Source organism: Macrobrachium rosenbergii, chromosome 55 (assembly GCF_040412425.1).
Source record: "Macrobrachium rosenbergii isolate ZJJX-2024 chromosome 55, ASM4041242v1, whole genome shotgun sequence".
Classification (NCBI taxonomy): Eukaryota; Metazoa; Arthropoda; class Malacostraca; order Decapoda; family Palaemonidae; genus Macrobrachium; species Macrobrachium rosenbergii.
The window spans coordinates 10,756,663-10,780,515 of record NC_089795.1 but is presented as its reverse complement, the minus strand read 5'-3'; the positions used below and the strand labels follow the sequence as shown (position 1 = coordinate 10,780,515).

The 23,853-nt window shown below is 41.3% G+C and overlaps 1 long non-coding RNA gene across 1 annotated transcript in view; it reads right to left on the bottom strand.

Annotated features, from left to right (window-relative positions):
• Positions 1–23,853, bottom strand: part of LOC136835915 (uncharacterized) — a 58,455-nt gene that overhangs the window by 14,369 nt on the left and 20,233 nt on the right. The window contains exon 2 of the long non-coding RNA XR_010852295.1: positions 17,816–17,949. This is a non-coding gene — a long non-coding RNA (uncharacterized lncRNA). The remainder of the gene's footprint in view (positions 1–17,815; positions 17,950–23,853) is intronic.

Sequence of the window (23,853 nt, the reverse complement as noted above, 5' to 3'; positions counted from 1 at the left end):
GAGATTTAAGAAAAATGGGAAATTTGACGACTGGATTACAATACCCCCCGTGGAGAGCGGTAGGCAACGCATTATGTACGCTGAAGGAGAAGTGGCACCTCTCTAAGGAGCCTTATGTTTCATCCTTAACTGGTCTCACTTTGTTTATTTTTATAACCACCCGAATCAAAGCTACCCGTGAATCGCTCAAGAGAAGAGAAGAGAAGCAAGCACTGCAACCAGAGACTTTATCAATAAGCAAGCAAGCAAATGTCAGACAATACACTCGTACAAAATGGCTGCAGAGATGGACTTCCCCCATTTTATCCACAAACAGGAAGTACAGAAACATTAAACAAGTATCGATTTTTGGAGTTTGGGTTTTAATCATAACAGAAGATTTGAGATCGTCCTAACACGGCTTAGGAGTGGCCATATCCGCTTCACTCATAGCTATATTTTGGAGGGAGCCAGTGACCCAGTTTGTGCTCACTGTGGTGGTCAGATATCCGTTGAGCACGTGTTGGTGCACTGTCCTAAATTTAATCGCCTGAGGGCAAAGTACTTAGTAACTGGGAAAGCTATTTTAGAAATTTTAAATGATCACGTTGAGAGAGAGAACCTTATGGGTTATCTGAAAGAATCTGGTTACTTTAATGAGATATGATTTCAGTATATTTAATAAAGATTTTAGTCATATTTATTCTTATACTAAGTATATATTTTGAACATAAAAGTTTAATATATACTTATTTTCATTATCACAATCACAGTATGAGTTCCTGGATTATTTTATAAATGAATTCTCTCCACGAACAAAGCAGGAATCCTTATCTCACCAATAGCCTTGAATGGTATAACATAAGACATCATAAATATATACCACAAAAGATCAAGAAATTCTACACAAAAGAAAAATCAGTACTGGACATATATTCACTAGTATCGTCCCTTCACATCAAGGCATAGTACAAAATCTTCAGGCTTCTTGTAATCTTCATAAAGGCCTCAGCATAAAACGACATTTCAGAGAGTTGAAAAATGGGAGCTGATGGTTTCTACAACGATTCTGTAAAGTTGGGTTCACCAGAAATGGTCAGCACTTAGCACCAGACAGATTAACTTTAAACCTTAAGTTCTTAATCTTGTTCAGAACTTATGTCAGCAAAATAGTGAAATCTTACAGAATCTCTGTGATGTTCACTAATGCTTATTCAAATGAGATTATTATTATCATGTCCTCTTTACTTAGGTTTTCTTGAGATTCATCAGTATTAAGTGAGAAGTCTTTAATAATATAATAAAAGTTAAGGAGAAAATATATATATATATATATATATATATATATATATATATATATATATATATATATATATATATATATATATATACATACAGGCAGTCCCCAATTTTACGACGGGTCCAGCTTATGACGTTCCGAGGTTACGACGCTTTTCAAATATATTCATGAAATTATTTCCCGGTTTACGACGCATATTCCAGGGTTACGACGTGTCGTACGCCAATCCGATGGACGAAATATGGCTCCAAAACAGCAGAATAAAAATTTTGAGGTTTTTTTGATGAAAAACTCAATAAAGATGTAGTTTACATTGTTTTCAATACACCCAAAGCATTAAAAGTAAGGTTTTCTTAGGATTTTTGACGATTTTCGACGATTTTTCAGTTTACGACGATTTTTGGTTTACGACATGGCGTAACAATGGAACCCCGTTGTAAACTGAGGACTGCCTATATATATATATATATATATATATATATATATATATATATATATATATATATATATATATATATATATATATATATATATATTATATATGCACTCCACAATGAAGATGAAGGAGAAACCAGAGAAAAGGAAATAGAGTTCTTAATTTGTCCCAACAGTTTCGCCTCCATCAGGCCTCTTCCGGGAACTTTATTGACTAATCAGTTTAAGAAAAACATATACCGGACATATGTGGTGCCAAATTCCTTGATGACTAAAAGCATGAGAGCATTGAATAATTATAACTTCACTAAATTGGAAAACATCATCCTGAATTTCCATATCAACAGTGCCAGAGAATCCACAAAGCAACGTTTCAAAAATGTTCAGAGTATCAGAACTGACTTCTATAGAGACATACCAGGAGTGGCACATTGGCCTCATGAACTGGATATATAATCGTCTTAGAAGAGCAAAAGCGGAAATACAGACCATGCACAAGAGGAAACTGGAATCACTAGTCAACCATTCGACGTGGGAAGAGATGGGAGATGCATCAATTTCTGCAACCTTTCATCTAGGCAGCTATCAGGAAATGAGAAGACAGCATTAAGTTTGGGTATAAAGTTTAATAACCCTACAAAGAAGCCCGACATTGTAAATATCTTCAAGAGTTTTGTGCAAAACGAAAAATTAGTAGAATATAATTCCAACGAAAATAATATTTTGAGCATAGCCAAAGGCATAGTTTATGGGGCTTACATCAAGCATACCAGTTTTAATTATTTTCCTAAGAGATTCAATGTAGCTCTGAAATCGTTAAAAGATGATGATAATCTATATATCACCAAAGCCGACAAAGCAAGTGTTATTGTCATTCTTGATAAAGAAATGTATTTAAATAAGATGAATGATTTGTTAAGCGATGCCAGTACATATGAACCTTTGTTATCAACCCACTAGAGAGAGTTAATAGTGAATTTCACAAACAAATGAAAGTAATTTTTGGAAAGAATCAGGATATGATTGGCAAGTTTCGTTCATATAATGCAAGTCTACCCTATTTATACGGTAATGTAAAGACCCATAAAACCCAATTATCCCATGAGACCTATAATCAGCACAGTTGGTAGTGTCACATATGCTTTGTCAAAATTCCTTGTCTCATTGTTACAGCCGTTAGTTGGCACAATTTCCAAGTCCCATATCATAAATTCTGTGGATTTTGTTAATAAACTGCAAAAATGTGCTTTACGGACGATGAAATTATGGTTAGTTTTGATGTAACTAGTTTGTTCACTTGTGTACCCGTTAATGATGTGCTGGATTTTTGAAATGTGAGCTAGATAAATATGTTTTTACTTTGCCAGTTAGTGTTATTTTACAATTGATTAGACTTTGTGTAGTAGATACTTGCTTTGTTTTTAATGGTAAATATTTTAGACAGAAATTTGGTATGCAGATGGGGAATTGCCTTTCACCTGTTCTTTCTAACATTTACATGGAATTTTATGAGAGTAGGCTGGCTAATTCCATTTTACCCGACAATATACTTTGGTTCCGTTATGTTGACGACATATTTAGTATTTGGAAAATTCACTTGGACATAGACCTCACATTAATACACTTGAATGGGTTAGTACCTTCGATCAATTTACTGTTGAGAAGGAAGAAAATAAGAGTATAGCTTTCTTGGATGTTAAAGTCATTAGAAATAACAATACTTTAAAGTTTAAAGTACACCGAAAAGATAGCAACAACAATCTGATTATCAATGCGAGATCTTTCCACAGTAAACAAGTAAAACAGGCAGGTATAAGATCTATGTTTTTTAGAGCTCTTCATCTAGTCAGCCCTGAATTCTTTGATGACGAGATAGACTATATATATGGATTAGGTCTTAAGCACAATTTTACCTTACAGGATATAGATGAGTGTTTCTCGCTAGCCAAAAATCATTTTATTCCACTAAGGGAAATAGGAATTCTAATAGGAATATACTGTGTTTGCCATACATGCCAGCCTTCGATCATATTATCCACCCACTTAAATTATTAAATGTGACTGTTGTGTTTTCCTACCGCAATACCATTGGCAGAACTTTGATAAGAAACAGCCCTATATACGACAACGGAGTAGTATACAAAATTCCTTGTGGTTGCAATAAATTTTATATTGGACAATCAGCAAAAACTGTTGAGAAACAATTGCACAACATAAATATAGTATTGCTACTGATCAAAAAACAGCGCCATTAGTAAACATGCTAGAAGTGTTTTTATCCAATTCAGTGGTCTCAAGCAAGAATCCTGTTCAGAAACAATAATTTTATAGAAAGAAATCTAATAGAAACAGCATGTATTCAATATACTGAAAACAATAACTTCAATGGCAGTATAGGCTTATTCAGGACAGACCCGCTATTTCTACATATCATGAAAAACCAGTACAAATTATGTAATATATTGACTTAGGTATTCACTTAATTACCTGTTTAGCCTCATTAGACTGTTAACCTTTTTCTGTTGGACGAACTATGTACTAGACAATTTATATTTTATATTATCCTGTAACAATTGTAAGCATCGTTAACCATTTGTATAAGTTTCTTTTATGTAAGTCTTGAAGCCAAATGTAAACATATGTCCGGTATATGTTTTCTTAAACTGATTAGTCAATAAAGTTCCCCGGAAGAGGCCTGATGGAGGGCGAAACTGTTGGGACAAATTAAGAACTCTATTTCCTTTTCCTCTGGTTTCTCCTTCATCTTCATTGTGGAGTGCATCGTAATATTTTATCTTCGTGATTGAGAAGAATACAACTAAATATATATATATATATATATATATATATATATATATATATATATATATATATATATATATATATTATATATATATATATATATATATTTTATATATATATATATATATATATATATATATATATATATATACATAACATTTCAAGAGAAAAAGAACTCATCGTTTATTCTTCATTAGAATAATCTCAGTGAACAGCTGGTATTTTTAGCATTTTGACGACCACTCTATATTCTGTGGCGTGAAGAAAAGATTATCAAGTATCAAAATACGAACTTACGCCACAAAATGGACCAACAGTTGCCCAATGGTCAGTTAAGAAGGTTGTTGATGGTTCCTTCATCATCGTTATATGACAAATGCTTATCTCTGTGGTAGTTTAACTACTTTATTTTCATTTTAGTTCACAATAGACAGATTATTCTTCCTTACTCCGAATGATAATAGTAAGGAAAATAATGACTGTTAAATAGGAGATTTATCAGCAAAAAAAAATAAATAAATAATGTGGATCATGTCAAGCTTAGCGAACCCAACATCTGTCAAGAACAGCGAACCCAATGATCCTCATGTAAAGAATGGCCAACCCTTTCCGGTCTGAACTCCAATTCCACATGAGGGCTAGTACTAAACACTGCAAAACAGTTATTCATCTACACTGTTTTGCTGTGTTTAGTACTAGCCCTGGGGGGTTGCTGTGTTTAGTACTAGCCCAGGGGGGGTCAAATGTATTCTGCCTTGTTTAGTACTAGCCCCTGGGGGATCAAATGTCTGGTATAGAGGGATGAATGGATTTTTATTTAGCATTTCCCAACGTTTTGTGAGAGAGAGAGAGAGAGAGAGAGAGAGAGAGAGAGAGAGAGAGAGAGAGAGAGAGAGAGAGAAGAGAGAGTTAGAGAGTGTTTCTTTGTTGGAAGAGGGTGTAATAAGGGTGTTTAATGTTGTTGGAGAATGGATAAGGGTCGTCAGTTGAAGAGTTGTACACGGCGCTGTCTGTCTGTGAGAATGTGAACGAGGTTCGCTTGTTGTTGAGTCTTTAGTCAGAGCGCTGTTTTCAGTGGTTTTAGCGTTGGACAGTTTTGTATTATGCTTTTTTGGGAGTTGTTGGTTTCCTTGTTGGTGTCTCCCAGCAACCGAGGATCGGGGTGAGTGATGTGTGTTGTTTTTTTGTGTTTTGAATTCCGCCACATTATACTGGTACCAGAGTGTTCATGTTTAGAACAGCGAACTCATTTATTCCCATATAAAGAATAATGAACCCAATAATTTTCTTGCATAGAATAGCAAACACTGCTATGAGTGGGTTCGCTAACCTTGACATGATCCAGTGATGATTCAACTCTTCACTAATGATCACTGAATCTAACTGAACAGGAAAATAAGATTATGCTATGTATAGCTTTCATTAAAAAGCATAACTGAACATCAGGGAGGTTTTCTCTTCTGGGGATGTGATAAAATGAAAAAAAAAATGCTAGTTTAATTTCATAGGAATCAGTTAATTAATGCTGACTCTTTTTTAGACTATTAATGCTCAACACCCGAACATAAAGTTTACTCTGGAGAAACAATCTAATAATAAATTACCATTCCTGGATGTTCTAGTCTCTAGAAATGAACAAGGTTTTTTATACAGGGATTTATAGGAAAGATACTTTTACAGGTTTGGGTAATATTTATTTATATATATATATATTATATTTATATATATATATATATATATATATATATATATATATATATATATATATATATATATATATATATATATATATATATATATATATATATATATATGTACAATGTGTGTATACATATATATATTATATATAATCACTCTTAAACGTGATTTTACATCAGACACTACAGGGAAGAAATGAGACATGGTTACAAGTCCTGGCTGGTATCGGCCATCTTCAGAGGACCGATACATTGGTAGAAATTCACTGTATATATGGTAGCGGAACTGTATATAGGAGCCTACAAACGGTTGGAAAACAAATATTACCACCCTGATTATCTAGCTGGAGGCTCTCTCTCTCTCTCTCTCTCTCTCTCTCTCTCTCTCTCTCTCTCTCTCTCTCTCTCTCTCTCTCTCTCTCTCTCTCTCCTGACTAAACTTTTTGCACGTTTCTTTTGGAATTAATGGATCAGTTTTCTGATGTTCATGTTCTGAGAGAAACTTTCTTTTTAAAACTACACTCACTGATGTTTCTTTGTAGTGCATTATTAGAATAAATCATCTTTCTTGCTCCTGTCCCATTAATTGTATGTTTATTTCCACTTGCACGCACAAAACTTCCGCTGTTCACCTGTGCATTTCTTAATCATCTTTTCAGCTGCTGCCATCTCTAATTCCAACGCTTTCCCAATCCAACCAACTTAAAATTTATCACAAGAGCGACAAGGAATCTGACCAACAAGCATACGATATATTCTTTGCAATTGACAAACAATGATGTGAAACTTTTTTTGTGAGCGTTGAGATAGTATATAACTAAGTCTCAGATTATATTGCTAATTGTCCCTGGGTGGTTTGCCTAATTTGATAGGAAATAGATAAGAGGTGTGGTGGATCTGTCAACGGATTTGCTGAAATTCAGTGGCGAAATTAGGCGTAGTTTTTCATCTAGATAACTATTAATTAGAGTCTTTATTGTTTAATTAACTTATTTTCATTACACTCATTTATACTGCCTTTACTTTTGTGGTCAACTATTTACTAATGTTTGCACATTCTAATATTAATAATAACAGGAAACTTGTTCCAACGTGCTATTTTTCCACGACAATATCTTCAATATACAAGTATTAAAAATTTTCTTCCTAAAATCTTCCCGAGGAGTTTGGAGAAATCATTTCTGCTGCTTCTCCTTCAGGAAGCTTTCTGACCATCCACAACCTCTGGAGATCTGTGGCATTTCTATTGAAAAGGACTGGATCAAAACACTCCCCTTCATCTATTCTTTTATGGGAATTTTTTCTTTCTTCGACTGACATTTTTTCCTTCATGGACTTCTGAACCTTTTCTCATGCACAGGGAAAGCCATGGTCTCTTCCTCGGGAGCTTTAAACAGCCATACCAAACGGACGATCTCTGAAGAATCTCCTCTGCAACTCAGGGGTGTCCGAGTCCTGGGTTATACGGTAGAGCTCTCGAGCCCTTCCAGGTCACAGTCTTCCCAGGTTACTACCTCTACAAGAGAGAGACACTCGCCAGTCCCCTGACAATCTCTCTACCACTCGAGCACATGACCTGTCTGATCCAAGGACCGTACCCGGAGTATATGCGCATTTCTGTAGTTGGGCTGGGATGGAAGCATGAACATTCTCGGTCCCAAACCCTAGGTCTGTCCAGCTCCTAGAGGTGGAGGGGACACGTGAGAAGTGCCTAGCACCCTTCACAGACCTGCCAGAGGCCAAAGCCCCGGTGGGTGAGGAAGGCCGTGGAAGGTCATCAACCTGCGGTGACGACAGCCACATGGGTTAGGGAGAGCGGTCCCTTTCATGCAAGCGTAGCCAGGGGCTGTCCCAGGGAGAGAGGTCCCATTCACGTGAGCATGTACAAGGCTGTCCCAAAGACATGCTACAGTCTTCTTAGAGGCTGGGCCTCTTTATTATTAATTATTATTATTATTATTATTATTATTATTATTATTATTATTATTATTATTATTATTATTATTATTAAAACAGTTTAATCAGACCACTGAGCTGACTATCAGCTCTAATAGGGGTGGCCCGAAGGATTTGGATGAAATGACAGGTCTAGGCCAGAGGCCTAGCACTGGGACCAAATAGGTCATTTGGTATGGTGATGAATGAATGAAAATGAAAGTAAAAACTGCACAAAGGCACAAGCTCTCATACTGGAACACACTCACACAATAAATCATTTATACTCATGTTTCCATATATACTCACTAAAAAAGGTATATTAAAATTCAGAATAAGTTAAGTTAAATTTTAAAATTTAGTCGTTTTAAAATTCATTAGACACCTAAGGTTCTTCGTATTTTTATTATTTACTTATTTTTATATCTTATTTATTAAATCACAGCTCCTCATGAACATTAAAACTGGTATTACTGAAAATGTAGAAGATTCTGACAACATTTTCCTTCATCAGTCTACTTCCAAAATTTGATAATCGCTGCGGGCTATATTTTGGATATTCACACAATACATGCTTGACTGTTATCAATGCTTTGCACTCTGGGCATTCAGGAGGAGGGCCACGTGGACTGTTCATTAAGTGTCCACGTGTCAAATGAGTATGAACTGAAATGAATTGAATATATTATTTAGACCAAAGGCCAAGCACTGGGACCTGTGAGGTCATTCAGCGCTGAAACGGAAATTGACAGTAAAAGGTTTGAAAGGTGTAACAGGAGGAAAACCTCAAAGCAGTTGCACTATGAATCAATTGTTAGGAGAGGGTGGACGGTAAGACGGAAGAAAGAAAATATGAAATGAGGTACAGTAAAAGGAACCAAAGGGGTTGCAGCTAGGGGCTGAAGGCACGCTGCAGAGAACCTTAAGTAATGCCTACAGTGCACCGCTTGAGGTTCACTAACGGCATTAGCCCCCTACGGGGTCATATGAGTATGGCCTACTCAAAGATGCGTCAGAATTACTTGAATGTGTGCGTCTCTGTCTCTGATATGATGAACTCCATTTTCCAACACTGGATTTTATCTGTTTTAATTTATCATTTTCAGGTTCTTTATTCCACATATATTTTGCCATTTACTTAAAGTGATCCTTTTTATATATACAGTATATCTTAATATAGTCACTAAGAGGGATGTTTACATTTGCCCTTGTCAAATGGACCGCTTCTTTACCTGCTTTATCAGCCTCTTCATTTCCTTTCATTCCTACAGTACATAGGCAGGGATCCAACATATTTCATTTTTATTTCCATTATTATACAATTTATATGGAGTGAAAACTTAATTAGTTGTATTATATTATTTTTTGGATTGTAACTTCAAGTGGCATCTGTAGCACTTCTATCACCATAAACCACAAAATTATTAAATGAGGCTTCTTTAATTATGTTTATGACTGATGCTATTGCACATAACTCAGCTGTAAATACTGAGGCATTATCGGATAGAGAGAACTGATACGTTTTGTCTTGGGATACTGCAGCATATTCCACTCCGCACTGTGATTTAGATCCGTCTGTGTATACAGGCAGTCCCCAGTTTACGACGGGGGTTCCATTTTTCCGACGCGTCGTAAACCAAAAATCGTCGTAAACCGAAAAATCGTCGAAAATCGTCAAAAACCCTAAGAAAACCTTACTTTTAATGCTTTGGGTGTGTTGAAAACGATGTAAACTGCATTTTTAGTGAGTTTTTCATAAAGAAAAAACCTCCAAGTTTTTATTATTCTGCCGTTTTGGAGCCATATTTCTTCCGTCGCATCGGCGTGCGCGTCATAACCCCGGAACATGTATCGTAAACAGGGAAATAATTTCTGATGAATATATTTTAAAAGCGTTGTAACCTTGGAACGTTGTAAGCCGGACCCGTCGTAAACCGGGGACTGCCTGTATTGTGTAATGTGAACCTTTTCGGATTACTGTATATGTTCTACTGTACATTGTCTATGGTGTTCTGGGGGTATATTAATAACTTTTTGATAAGTATTTTAGGTGTGCACAAATTCACATTTTATTCATTGTCCAAGGAGGAGATAATTTTACTGTTAAAGGTAATTGCATATTTATGTGCAGCGATTCAAACAATTTTCTAGCTCTGATGCTGTACCATATATTTCGCTCCCATAATCAATGACAGACAGCACTGTTGATTTACACAGTACAGTAAGGGTATGGCCATCGGCTCCCCAAGTAGTGTTCGATAGTTTTTTAATTAGGTTTAATGCTCTCTTACATTTTGATATCATGTATGCTATGTGAGCTTTCCAGTACAAGTGAGTATCAAACACTAATCCCAAAAATTTTGCTGTTTGGCTAATTGGTATACTATGATTTTTGATCTTTAAATCTATTTCTTCACCTTTTTTCCACTTTTTATTTTTATAAAACATGATTGCTTGAGTTTTATCTGTGGAAAATTTAAACCTTACATATGAGGCCCATTCATCTATTTTTATTTTGCTTTTATTAATGATTCGTTCTGCATGTTTTATTTGAGATGCTGAATAATATAAGACAAAATCATCCATATACAAGTTACTTTTAATTCCAACAGGTAGATTTTTACTGATATCATTCATTGCTAAAGTAACAGTTTGTCACTACGGACACTTCCTTGTGGAACACCATTTTCAAGTGGAAATGAACTTGACAATAAATTATCAATTCTCACCTCAAAAGTGCAATTTGTCATAAAGTTTTGGATAAACTTGGGTAAATGTCCACATATGCCGTTTTTATGTAACGTTTTTAATATTGCATATCTCCATGTAGTATCATATGCCTTTTCAGTGTCAAAAAAGACAGCTATAGTGATTTGTTTTCGTGCATATCCTCTTCATATGTGGTCTTCCAAGTTAGACAGAGAATCCAATGTAGATCTGTTACATTGTGACCCAAATTGAGAGGGAGTCAAAATTTTATTTTCTCAAATGTGCCATGTTAGTTGAGCATTTACCATTTTCTCTAGTAATTTCCATAAACAACTTTTTAAAGAAATTGGTCTGTAACTGTTTGCATTACTGGGATCCTTTCCAGGTTTGGGATAGTAATAAATATAGCTTTACACCATTCATCAGGAAATAAATTTCGAAGCCATAAGTGATTATAAAACTGTAATAAGTATGACTCTGCCAAAGGTGCTAAGTGGCAGATCATTTAAAAACAAATGTTGTCACCTCCAGGGGCAGATTTATTGGTGTTCAACAGAGCAGATTCCAACTATTCCATATTAAATCTTCTATTATAATTCATATCTTCTATTGTTTCAAAATTTATTGTTATTAACTCTATACTATTTTTCTTTGTGCAGAAGTCTTCATCTAAATTGTTATTACTACTGATTTTTGCTAAGTTTTCTCCTATTACATTACTTATTTCTTTCAGACCAAGTATTCTTTTCCCATCTTTTGATATGGCAAGTCTAGGTTGTTCAACATGGGTACCATTTATTTTCCTGAATTTTTCCCATATTTTTTGTATGGCAGTATTATTAGAGAGATCTGATACATATTTCCTCCATGAAATGAGTTCCTTGAATTACTTTTTTAAATTTTGCAGATATTTTGTTATATGGAGGCTTCAATGTATCAATTTTTAATAACAATATAGTCAGTTTTTGTCAATTTTCTTCTAATAACAGTAATGTTTTATTTATTTTACTAAATTTTCTATTCAAGTTATCTAATCATCTTCCAATTTAGTTGTTTTATTTTTATTAATTCTGTTAGTTTTTCAGACCACCATGGGACTTTGTGTTTGTTGGGTAACATTTTGATTTTGCTATTACTTTGACAGCAGCATTTTTAATGAAATCAACAAGAAATCTATTTGTTTCCTTGTGATCTTGTATATACTCAAATGGTGGGTTATTCCTAGTGTGGAATTAATATAGTTCCCAATCTGCTTTATAAATGTTATATTGAGGGACATGCTAGGCAGGATTATTTTGTAATAATGAAATTAATATTGGGAAATGATCACTGGTATGCAAGCCATCAATTGCATTCCAATCCAATCTGTCTACTATGCTTGTTGTACATAGAGTTAAGTCTACTGAGGACAATGTTCCATGTGTTTTTGAAAAATGTGCTGATTTTGTAATCATTTATACAGCACATGCCATTTGAATCTATGAATTCTTCTGTTGTACTTCCTGCTCTATTTGAGTTTGTACAATTACAGTCCCATACTGGTTTGTGAACAGTAAAATCACCCACTATTAATGTATGTTCCTCGGCACTGTTAAGTAATTCTTTAAGTTTATCAATGTCATAATTTTTATTAGGTTGGTTGTATAAATTACAAATTACATGATTATCATTTTTTATTCGGATTTTAATACCTGATTTGTAAGTCAGTACTGTTTACTGATACTCTGTCATAAACTCCTTTATGTACATATATGGCTGTACCTAAATTTCCTTCTTCTTCTCTAGATGGACAGTAAAAGTTAAGTATACCCTAGTTTTACCAGACCACTGGGCTGATTAACAGCTCTCCTAGGGCTGGCCCGAAGGATTAGACTTATCTCACGTGGCTAAGAACCAACTGGTTACTTAGCAACGGGACCTACAGCTTATTGTGGAATCCGAACCACAGAGCGAGAAATGAATTTCTATCACCAGAAATAAATTCCTCTAACTCTTCATCAGCCGGCCGGGGGGAATTGAACTCCGGCCCATCGAGTGACAGTCCGCAGCTCTACCGGCTCACCCAACGAAGAGCTGATATATGTACAGTAGCTGCTAAGGTGTATTACCTATTGCTGATACAGTTTTGTTGACATGTTGTAACATAATATCATTGATTCATATTCTTTTAGTAATCGCTGTATTTCTCCTAGGTGTAATCTGGTCTGCAGACCATTTACATTCCATTGTGTAATATAACTACTGAAAATATTTTGTTATAGAGGTCGAGTTTTGCTTTCTTTTTTGTATTATCAACTTGGATTTTTCTAATAATTTACTCACGCCATTCATTTGGTTTTCTTTATAATATATTAAGTGCTCAATGCACATGCAACCTTTTTCATGTGTCATTACGTCCACATGTGTTTTCATGTACATTTCTCGTTTCATTTGCTCTTGTACCAATTATTGGTGACGGAGTAATCCCTTCTCCCTTGACATGATCATTGTTAGCTATGGTATGCTTCTCTCCCACTCCTTCAGTGTTTTGGATATCTGATATTTACTATTATTTTAGGAGATAAAGGTATATTCTCAGCTTTTTTTTTCCTTCTTCATATCCTTTGTCTTTGATTTAACCGATGTTGCTCTAATATTAGTTCTCTCCAAAGATCTCTTTTTACCTTTACTTTCCAGTCCTTCACAACTTTCCTCTGTTACTTCTAGAGTAGTATCTCCTTGTGTTCCTATTTGCATTAGAATTTCAAATGAATCTGATAAAATGTTATCCATATCCTTTGTACCTCTTTCTTGATTCTTTACCATCTTTGTGTTCTTCTGTAAAGCATTAATGTCTTGAGATTTATTTAACTGCGTTTTATTACTTCTATCTGTATGTGTTTTTGTTTCATTACTGGTTTTTGTTATCGAAGAATATGTAAGTTTCTTAGCAGGATCTCGAATTCCTCTCACTTTCAATTCTCATTTAGCCTCTTTTATAGACATCCCTGTTCTTTCTTGTAACATTTTTAATTCTGTATTGTGTATGTGATACATCCATTCTTTGGATCTTGCATGATGATTCTGCCCACACTTTACACACTTCGGTTCATTGCACTTCCACTGTGTGGTATGTTCAGTAGAGCCACAATAAGTGCATACCGGTGCATTTCTACAATCTTTCTTTGTGTGCCTATACTTACTGCAATTCTGACACTGTAATGGCTTTGGGACAGAGGGTCTTAACTCTCTGTTTGGCCTAAAATTTATATTTTTTTGTGGTAGATCTTCACCCTCAAATTTTATTTTTGCTATTTTTAATATTTGTTTATTACTTTTTCACTTGCTACAACATATACTTCACAATCCTGGACCTTAGGGCATCTCTTTGTGAGAGTCAAATAGCATTTTCTTTTCGACTGGTTCGTTGCTATTTTCAGGAAGTACAACGGAACCTGAATGTTGTTCATAGTATCGTGTTTCTCCACTTTTACGTTGATGTTATCTATATTTTTTAAGGACAAATAGTCTTCGGACTGACTTTTTGTTGTGGCCTCTATAAGCCAAGCCTTCTCCTTTATTTGTCTCAACGGCAATTCTGCCGCTGGATGCCTATTTAATAAATAATTTTCTCATTTCAAAGCTGAAATATTTTGGTCAGCTTCCATGGTTAGAAACCTTGACCAACTTCCACTCCCAAAGAGGGAGTCGAAGTGAGTCATAGTTGGGTCATGTTGATATTTACTCTTTTTGGGTGTTTTATGCGGTATTAAAGTTCTAATACCACCCTGATTTTGATTATCTGGATTATCCAGAGAATCATCCATTTCCATACCGGAAGATTTGCTCTGCACTGGAGCAGCAGTCGCCAACTGTGCCGAGATGGTACCATCAAAGGGCCCAGGGGTACTTGAATCTCTATAATTACTACTCATAGGATTGGAGGAAAAAAATTAAACCTGAAAACCTTAAAAAGATATCATCTGCCTTTCATGGAGTTTGTTCTTCCACCAATGACACCAGTGAGAACCGACTCCCAAATGTTCACCCCCTAACCTCACCCCACAGGGGATGGCACAACATGATTTGAGTGGCCCAAGTGCAAGCCAAACCCACTTGCTAGGACCGAGAGTATTACAAGAATACAATCAACCCCACGCTAATCATGGTTTGGGCAAACCAGATAGAATGCTGAGAGTACTATCCCCAGAACCAGAGCCCCCGTGAATCCGTGGCCCAGCCCTAAAAAATAGTTTCGCCCTTGAGCTATCAATCTGATATCTCTCAGGTCCAAACATCATTGGGTAGTTGATGGTTATCAGGTCCAATAAATTTTAGCAAAAGTGGAAAATTCCACAAAAATTAATCCAAAGATATACAGTATATAATCATATATGAGACTCTTGGACTTAAATCAAGAAACAGATTCCTGGGGTTCAAGAGCCCCCTCGCCACGTCAAGGTGGTCCCAAGTCGAGGGGGGTTGGGGCCCTCTACAACAGAAGACTGGATGGGGGACATCCTCTTCGTCTCCCCAAGAGAGCGGACCAGTAGACTGGCATCACCATTCCAAGATCTTGGCACTGTCCCTGTGCAGGAATTTGCAGGGGTTACGGGAGTGCCTGCATGCTCAGAGCACACTCTCTCTCTTGTTGGGCCGGGCTTGGATCCATAGACCGGGGACCCATATCGGGCTGGGAAGTTGACTTCCCAGAACTGGTACTGATGCCACGGGTCCGTGAAACCCCGCAGAGCGGTAGAAGGACCCTTATTGGTCTGGGAAGGTGAATTCCCAGGACTTGTACCAGTGTCACAGGGGTCCGTGGAACCCTGTGCAGAGGTAGAAGGACCCTTACTGGTCCGAGAAAGTGACTTCCTGGGACCAGTAACGATGCAACGGGGGTCCAAGGAACTCCGTGCAGCGGTAGAAGGACCCTTATCGGTCTGGGAAGTTGAATTCCTAGGAATGGTACCAGTGCCACTCGGGTCCATGGCACCTCATGCAGCAGTAGAAAGAACTGGTACCGTTGTCACGGGGTCTGTGGACCCCTGCACAGTGGTAGAAGGAACTTATTGGCCCAGGAAGGTGACATGGGTGTCTGTGGAACCCCATGCACCTGTTGGTCATGTGGCATGGGGGTTTGTGGAACACTATGCAACGGTTCCCGTGCCCTTAGACAGACTGAAAGAGCAAACGAGAGATCCCTTAGCCTTTTCAGTGGAAGAAGGCTGACTGTCAGAAGCCCTTCAGGCCTTCTTACAGCTTGGAGAGGCAACCTTCTTCTTCCTCCGCTTGCAAGCACTGGAAGAAGAAAGGGAGGAGTAGGGACAAGAAGAAGACGATGATGAAGATGATGAAGACACTTTGCGACTTCCTCTTCGACCTCTTCTTACAGTCACAGCAGATCTTTTTGAACAGGGAGTGGAGAAGGATATCCCCCAATAGGAGGAAGTCAAGATGAGCACTTGGGGGCACACTACAGGAGGCAGGACCATGGGAACCACTGCCATAGTGGTGGTCCTAGATACGGTAGACATCGTGACAGTAGCTATAGTTATGGTCTCAGAAGCAGCAGTCACTGGAGGGGAACCAGAGGCACTCAAGTGTGAGATCAATCCCTCCATGGAAGACACCCCCAGGACGCCTAGGGAGGGCCATAACTCCCTAAGCCCCCTGGGCTCCATCACACCTGCCAGACAACTTAGGTTAAGAAGGGCACTCTCTCTTCACCCCAAGGGGGAATTTCCTCCCCCTCTGGTGAAGAGTCGTACTGGGTCACCACCCCCTACTCCAACTGTCTACTGACGAAGCAGTCGGAGACGATCAAGGGAAGACCGTTCCCTTAGGAGGAAGTTTGGCTGGGGTAGGAAGGAATCAGAGAGAAACCTCGGCATCACAGGGAAGCTCTCTTCTCTCCCTTCCCCTGGGAAATTGCGCCCACTGTTTGACGACCAGACACGACACTCAGAATAAGGGGTAGACTGGTTACACGTTTTCTGCACAAAGTGCAGAGGGTATGAGGATCTATCTCAAGAGAGGAGAGGAAGTAACACAGGGTTTGTCAGTGCCAGGGCAACGCTTCATGACACACGGTTTCCTCTCCCTAGGCTCAGATAAGCAAAACAACAACTACACTCATATATCACAAGTATTCACAAACAAAAACAAAAATATGGTAAGTCAAATGGTCAGCTGCGTTGAGGAGACGTCTACACTCGACGGCGGCCGAAAGCAAAGTGCGTGTACCGACAGGTGGGCGGAGCTCCCACCCCTATCATCGGTAGTTAACTACAGTACAGTAAACCCCTGTATTCACGTTCTCACGATTCGTGGACTCACGCATTCGCGGGTTTCCCTGTGGAACATATCTACCCATTATTCGCAGAAAATTTGCCCATTCGTGGCATTTTCCACAAAGAAATATTCACTAATTACTGTATTTTCATATACTGTAATTTTCATGAATAAATGCACTTTTTGTGATAAAACTATTCAAATACTCAGGTATTACATTTTTACAGGGTTTTCCTTGTGTTTAAACTATCGAAATGGGCAGTTCTAAGTGATTTTAGAGGGGTTTTAATTATTCGAGAATTTTAGCTATTCACGGGGGGGGGGGTTGCGGTACGCATCCCCCGCGAATATGGGGGGTTCATTGTACCTTGTGCTGCTAGTAATATCCTAATGTAAAGACAGAAAGTTTGTATTCGTGTAGGAACAACCCGACGTTACGCTGCCGACTGCTTATTATTCTGACTCACGACAGATTTTTACCTACAACAAACTGTAGGAATGGATCGTCATCATTACTCAGGGACTGCCTGTACTCCCATATAACAGCCGAAGGTTCGTATCCTAGTGGGAACAAATGACTTTGGTTTTTAAACAGTCAGAAGCTTCCTAACCTCCAGAGTTATACTTTAAACCATACATGAACAACAGTACTCATAAACGTACAAATAATCTTTTAAACACTTACAGAAAAATAAAATGGACAGTGGTCCTAACACATTCCCAGCAAGACCAAGAAACACAGTTCCTTTTTGATGATTACTTAAACTTCATTTTCCTAGGACCTCTAACCAAGTCTGCAGTTGGTGCGTTAGGAATTATCTGCAAGATAAAGAAACTGATCATTATCAAAATATAGGAAACTGATCATTATCAAAATATAGGAAGTGCATCGGGCTTACATTAATATACAGGCATTAATGTTTTCCTCAGTAACAATGAATATACAATGTCCTGGAGACTATGGCAAGCAGCATTCCACTCACCCCACCACCAGAAATCATGATTTCAACCCATACCCCCTGTAATGTTCAAGTCTTGATTTTGGCAAATATTGTACAGCCTAGGCTAAGTTTATGTAGGCTTAGGCTAGCTTTGGAATCAGAGCCCCGAAGGCCGAGTTGGTTAAGGCAGCAGCCTTGGACTTCTTAGAAGTCTGTGGCGCGGGTTCAAATCCGCAGCCGACCGGTCAGAGAGGCGGACACTTTGCTATCCGTGTAGACACCCCGGGATTATGTATGTAATCAAAGGATAGGTTTGCTTAAGAGCAAATGGTTGTTACAGACTATTACACACACAAAGCCACTCCAACGTCTCAAAAACATAACAGACACCTCACACGTCTCGATTGTCGACCTCACCACGTAACAACTCCTCGCTGCTGGGAGAAGGAGCGCTGGTGAACTGGTACAATACATGTACACAATACCGGGGTCTAAGCGATGTCAGGCAGGGCAGCCGACCAGGACTACAAAGCCTACCCCAAAAGCCAAATCAAAGTCCTTCAAAAGAAGGCATCACGGCAACCCCATATAAAAATGGGAACAAGCTGGGAAGAAGAAGAAGTAGAGGCTAGCTTTGGAATCAAAACACTATGATTGGTTACATTAGCCTTAGGCCTAGTTAGCCTAAGATTCTTTCATTTCAAGGTCAATTTGGCATAGGATTATAATTTTCTAAGTCTATAAAATGCATAAAATACCAGTACAGTATATACTAACCTGCAAATCACCAATACTGCTGATAATTAAAGTAAAAGAGTTTTGCTAGTTTGAGTATTGGGTTCCCTATCTTTCTCTAATGTTCTAATTACCATACATTCTCAATGTTACAATAAATTCTTGTAATATAATAAGGTTTCATATCTCCGTTTTGGAAACCTTCTCACTATCCTTGCTATGTACAATAATGGGTGCTGATGAAAATGGAGATTGGTAATGCTTACTTTTAAGCAAATTCTACTGATGAAAGTCATATTTACAGAATTAATGAAACAAAGTATGGTGGTAAATGTATACCTCACGTAAAGTTCAACCCATCATTTTCAGGCTTAAAAATAGGACGCCTGTCTGTGTAAGTATCCAGTTCAAGCCTCACTAAGGCCACTAAAGTAAAATGGTTTGTTTGTGTGGAAAAATTTATTTATAATCATTTAATATTTGGTGTTTTATGTGACTATGGGTCTCCCTTAATGTGTTAAGCATCACCAATGGCATATCTCGACCGCCCGCATCCCATATCACACCACCTTCAATGGAGTAACACATTCTCCCTCTTTCAATGCTGGTGTCGCCCTGATCAAGCTCAGAAATGCACTCTACCCCTATACAAGTTGTAGGAACATCATTTGGTAACACTGTGATCTAAATTAGGGGTAAATGGCCATTTTTTTTTGTAACGGAAAGACATTCTGACTGAGGACATCGACCTCCTGCCTCCCGCTACGCTTCAGGCGTTCATCGATAAACGATTGATTTCTTTTTGCTTTCGTTCCATTTATCCCCCACAACAAGCGTTCCTAAGTGAAAGGAAAATCTTTTGCCTGGAGGGATATTATCACTACTCATTGCAGAGAATGACAATGGCTATGTAAAGTCTCTGCTGAGCGAGTTTTCTATGGTGACGTCCCATTTTCTTTGCCTCTACAATTCGTCACACCTGGGGTGATGGGTCACGCAGATCTAATCATTTAAATTGTGTATATAATTATTTACCTGTCTCCAATTTGTATATCATGCATTCTTCTTTCGCAGGCATCAGATTGTATTCAACTCCATTTCTGTCCATTTGTATAATTCAAAGGTATTCGTTCACTGTATTTATTAATTATTATAGACCTCAGGTCACCCTTGTTCTCATTGTATTCCGCAGCGTGACGTCAGTCTGCCACTATATAAACCGCCTGGGTCACCAATAAAGCAGCAGTAACTTTTCTTGCTCGTTTCTTTTGCACCTCTTAAAGTGGTGACCCCGGAGTGGTTCCTGCAGCCATTAGCAGACTCACACGGTGACTCAGTCTTGGCTCCAGGAACTACCCACGCCCCTCCCTAACGGCCTCACAACGGCGCTGTAACCAGCGTTCGGGCGTGCTGACTCTCGTTGGCGAATCACCAGCGTCATTAACGGACTCACACAGCGCGCTTCCAAGTGCGTTTTGACGCGAGTATCCCACTCCAATTAAGAGGACAAGAGCGAGCATGGATGCGGGCATCCCCTCCCTCATTCAGTTAACCGCTAACCTCGCGGATTCGGATGTCTACCTCCCGCCCATATCACACACGCCCGCCCCCGCGCCGAGGCTCTCGCACTCCTCCACACCCCTGCCCGCTCCCCACACTCTCCCCTGCCCGGCAGGACAAGCAAAGGGCGCCCTGACCATAAAGCTACCACCTCTCATGCAGGGGAACCTGCCAGCGTGGCTGTACAGGGTTGAGAGTCAATTCAGGCTAGCGGAACTCAACGATGGGGTGCTACAAGCAGACACAGTACTCAATGCCCTGCCGGAGGAGATCTACAGGAAACTCGTCCCATGGGTGTCCGCCGCACGGCCCCTCACCTACCACCTCCTGAAGAAGTCCCTCCTCGTGACGCGCTCCCTGCCGGTCGCCAAGCGGGCCGCCCGCGCCCTCGGCCTTGCCGTCAGCCCACGGCAGGATCAGAGTGTCATGGAGTCATGGGGCATGATACAGGACCTCCTCACCCTCCCCGACACCGACGGCAGTGGAAAACAACCCGAAATAAGCATGTCGCAGGAGCTCCTCCTCCGTCAGCTCCTCCCGTAGGTCCACACTCAAATCCCTGAGTCCTACGCCATGCCCCTCGAGGTCCTGATCCACACAGCGCAGCACCTAACGAACTCCGTGAAAGCAACGAAGCGGGCACCAGCACCCGCAATCCCCGTCAGCGCCATCCAACAGGAGGAGGGCGCAGAGCAGGAGGTAAACGCTGTCACCAGGAGGCGCCCAACGCCTCACAGCAGGTGGAATCCCCCAGGTCCTTGCCACTACCACAAGCGGTTCAGCAAGGACGCCCGGAACTGCCAGCCGCAGTGTTCATTCGCCCGTCCAAAATACGGGGGAGGCGGCAGCCAGCAGGACAGGCTGCCATGGCAACAGAAGAACCCAGGGGCCCAGAGCCAGTAGGCTTCTACATCCGCGACACCATCTCCGGCAGGATGATGTTGGTCGACACTGGGGCCGTTAGATCAATCTTCCCGCTATCCAGAGAGGACTGCAAGCGTGCACCGGACCCGGCTGCCTTCCTGGGGCTTCGTCGTCGCAGACGTAAGGACCCCGCTCCTGGGTGCGGATTTCCTTGCCCACTTCGGGCTGGCAGTCGACGTCAGTCGGAAGTGCCTCCTCGACACCAACTCCTGCCAGTCCCTTCCGTTAGCAACGGGACCCAAGGCGCCCACCATCTGCTCCATTGCCCCCCACCAGTACTCACAGCTGCTGAAGGAGTTCCCTGACGTGTTCAGGCCCGAGCTCCGCCAGGTACCCCGGGCCCCAGCTAAACATGGCATCTACCATCACATAAAAACAAGGGGGGCCCCCCTGCACACGCAAGGTTCCGGAGGCTTCCCCCTCGGTGGCTTCAGGAGGCCAAGAACGCCTTCGCCGAAATAGAACGGATGGGAATATCCAAGAAGGCCTCCACCCCGTGGGCCTCTCCTCTCCACATGGTGCAGAAACCGGACGGCTCCTGGAGACCCTGCGGCGAATACAGGCGGCTCAACCTCGCAACGGAACCTGACCATTACACCCTGCCGAACATGGAGGATCTCACAGCCTCCTTCCACGGGGCCAAAATATTTTCTAAGTTGGATCTCTTGAAATCTTATTTTCAGGTACCAGTCGCGCCAGAGGATGTCCTGAAGACCACCATCATCACGCCTTTCGGGTCCTACGTCTTCGCCTTCTCCACCTGCGGCCTGAGGAATGCGGGGGCGACTTTCCAGCAGCACATGGACAGCATCCTGGGGGACCTGAAATTTCTGCGTCTGCTATGTGGATGATATCCTTATATTTTCCAGGTCCCACAAGGCGCACCAGAGGCACATCCGGGCAGTCCTGCAGCGTCTGCAGGAGAACGGCCTCGTCGTAAGGTTCGACAAGTGCACCTTCGGCGTCCAAAAAGCTGACTTCCTGGGCCACGAGATATCCCCACATGGTGTCCGCCCGCTCACATCTTAAGTCGCAGCCGGCACCAGGTTTCCCATCCCCACCTCCGTCAAGGCTGTCCAGGAGTTCCTTGGGATGGTGAACTACTACAGGAGGTTCATCCCCGGGATCGCACACACCATGGCCCCCCTGATGGAAACCCTGAAAGGTCAACCAAAATCCTTAGAGTGGGGACCCAGCCAGCAGCAGGCCTTCTCCCTGACAAAGGCTGCCCTCGCTGAGGCAACTGCCTTGGCCCACCAGGACCCCACCGCTCCCCTCCAGCTGACGATGGACGCCAGCAGCATCGCCTGTGGAGCTGTCCTGGAGCAGGTCGTCAACGGCACTCCCCAGCCTATCGCCTTCTTCGGCAAGAAGTTCAACCCTGCAGAGGCCCGCTACAGCACCTTCGATAGGGAACTCTGCGCAGTATACCGAGCAGTCCAGCACTTCAAGTTCCTCCTGGAGGGCACGCCCTTCACAATCTACACGGAACACCAGCCGCTGGTCCACGCCTTCACCAAGCAGGGGGACGCATGGTCTTCCAGGCAGCAGTGACACCTCGTGGCCATCGTGGAGTTCACCTGCTCCGTCAAGTACCTCCCCGGCAGGAAGAACCCCGTGGCAGACGCCCTCTCCAGATTCAAGCTTAACGCAGTGCAGCTCGGGATCAACTACGAGGACCTCGCCAGGGAGCAGGCCGCAGACCCAGAGACCCCAGCCTACCGCACCGCCATCACATCCCTGAAGTGGAGGGACGTGCCCCTCACCCCCGGAGGAACCAAATCTCCTTTGCGACGTCAGTACCAGCCAGCTCCGCCCCCTGGTGCCCACCTCCCACCGCCGCCAGGTATTCGACGTCATCCACGGGATGTCACACCCCTACAGCAGGACGACGGCCAAGCTGCTGTCAGAGAAGTTTGTCTGGCACGGAGTGCAGAAGGACGCAAGGACCTGGGCAAGGCAGTGCCTGCAGTGCCAAACCAGCAAAGTGGGGCGTCACACCGAGTCTGGAGTAGGAGAGTTCCCGCAGCCAGGGTGGCGGTTTGGCCACGTTCACATCGACATTGTCAGGCCCCTTCCCCCATCAGGCAGGGCCAGATATCTCCTGACGGTGGTCAACCGCTCAACAAGGTGGCCCGAAGCCACGCCAATGCAAGAAGCCACTGCCAGCGCGTACGCTGAGGCCCTACTCTCCAGTTTGATCAGCCACTTCGGCGTCCCTGACCACATTACAACCTGTCCGAATTGTGGTCCGCCCTGGCACGACTGCTGGGAACAGCTCATCACACCACCATGGCCTACAACCCTGCAGCCAACGGCTTGGTCGAGCGGTTTCACAGGTCCCTGAATGGTGTCCCTCACGGCCCGCTGCACCGCTGAGGATTGGAAATACCAGCTGCAGTGGGTCCTCCTCGAGCTGAGAACCGCCCCAAGGGCCGACGGCGACCCGTCCGCATCTGAGAAAACCTACGGCGAGCCCCTTGTGGCCCCGGGCAAGTTAGTTACAGAGGACCGCCACAACCCATCTGTCCAGAGGCTTCGCAACATAGTCGGCAAGTTTGCC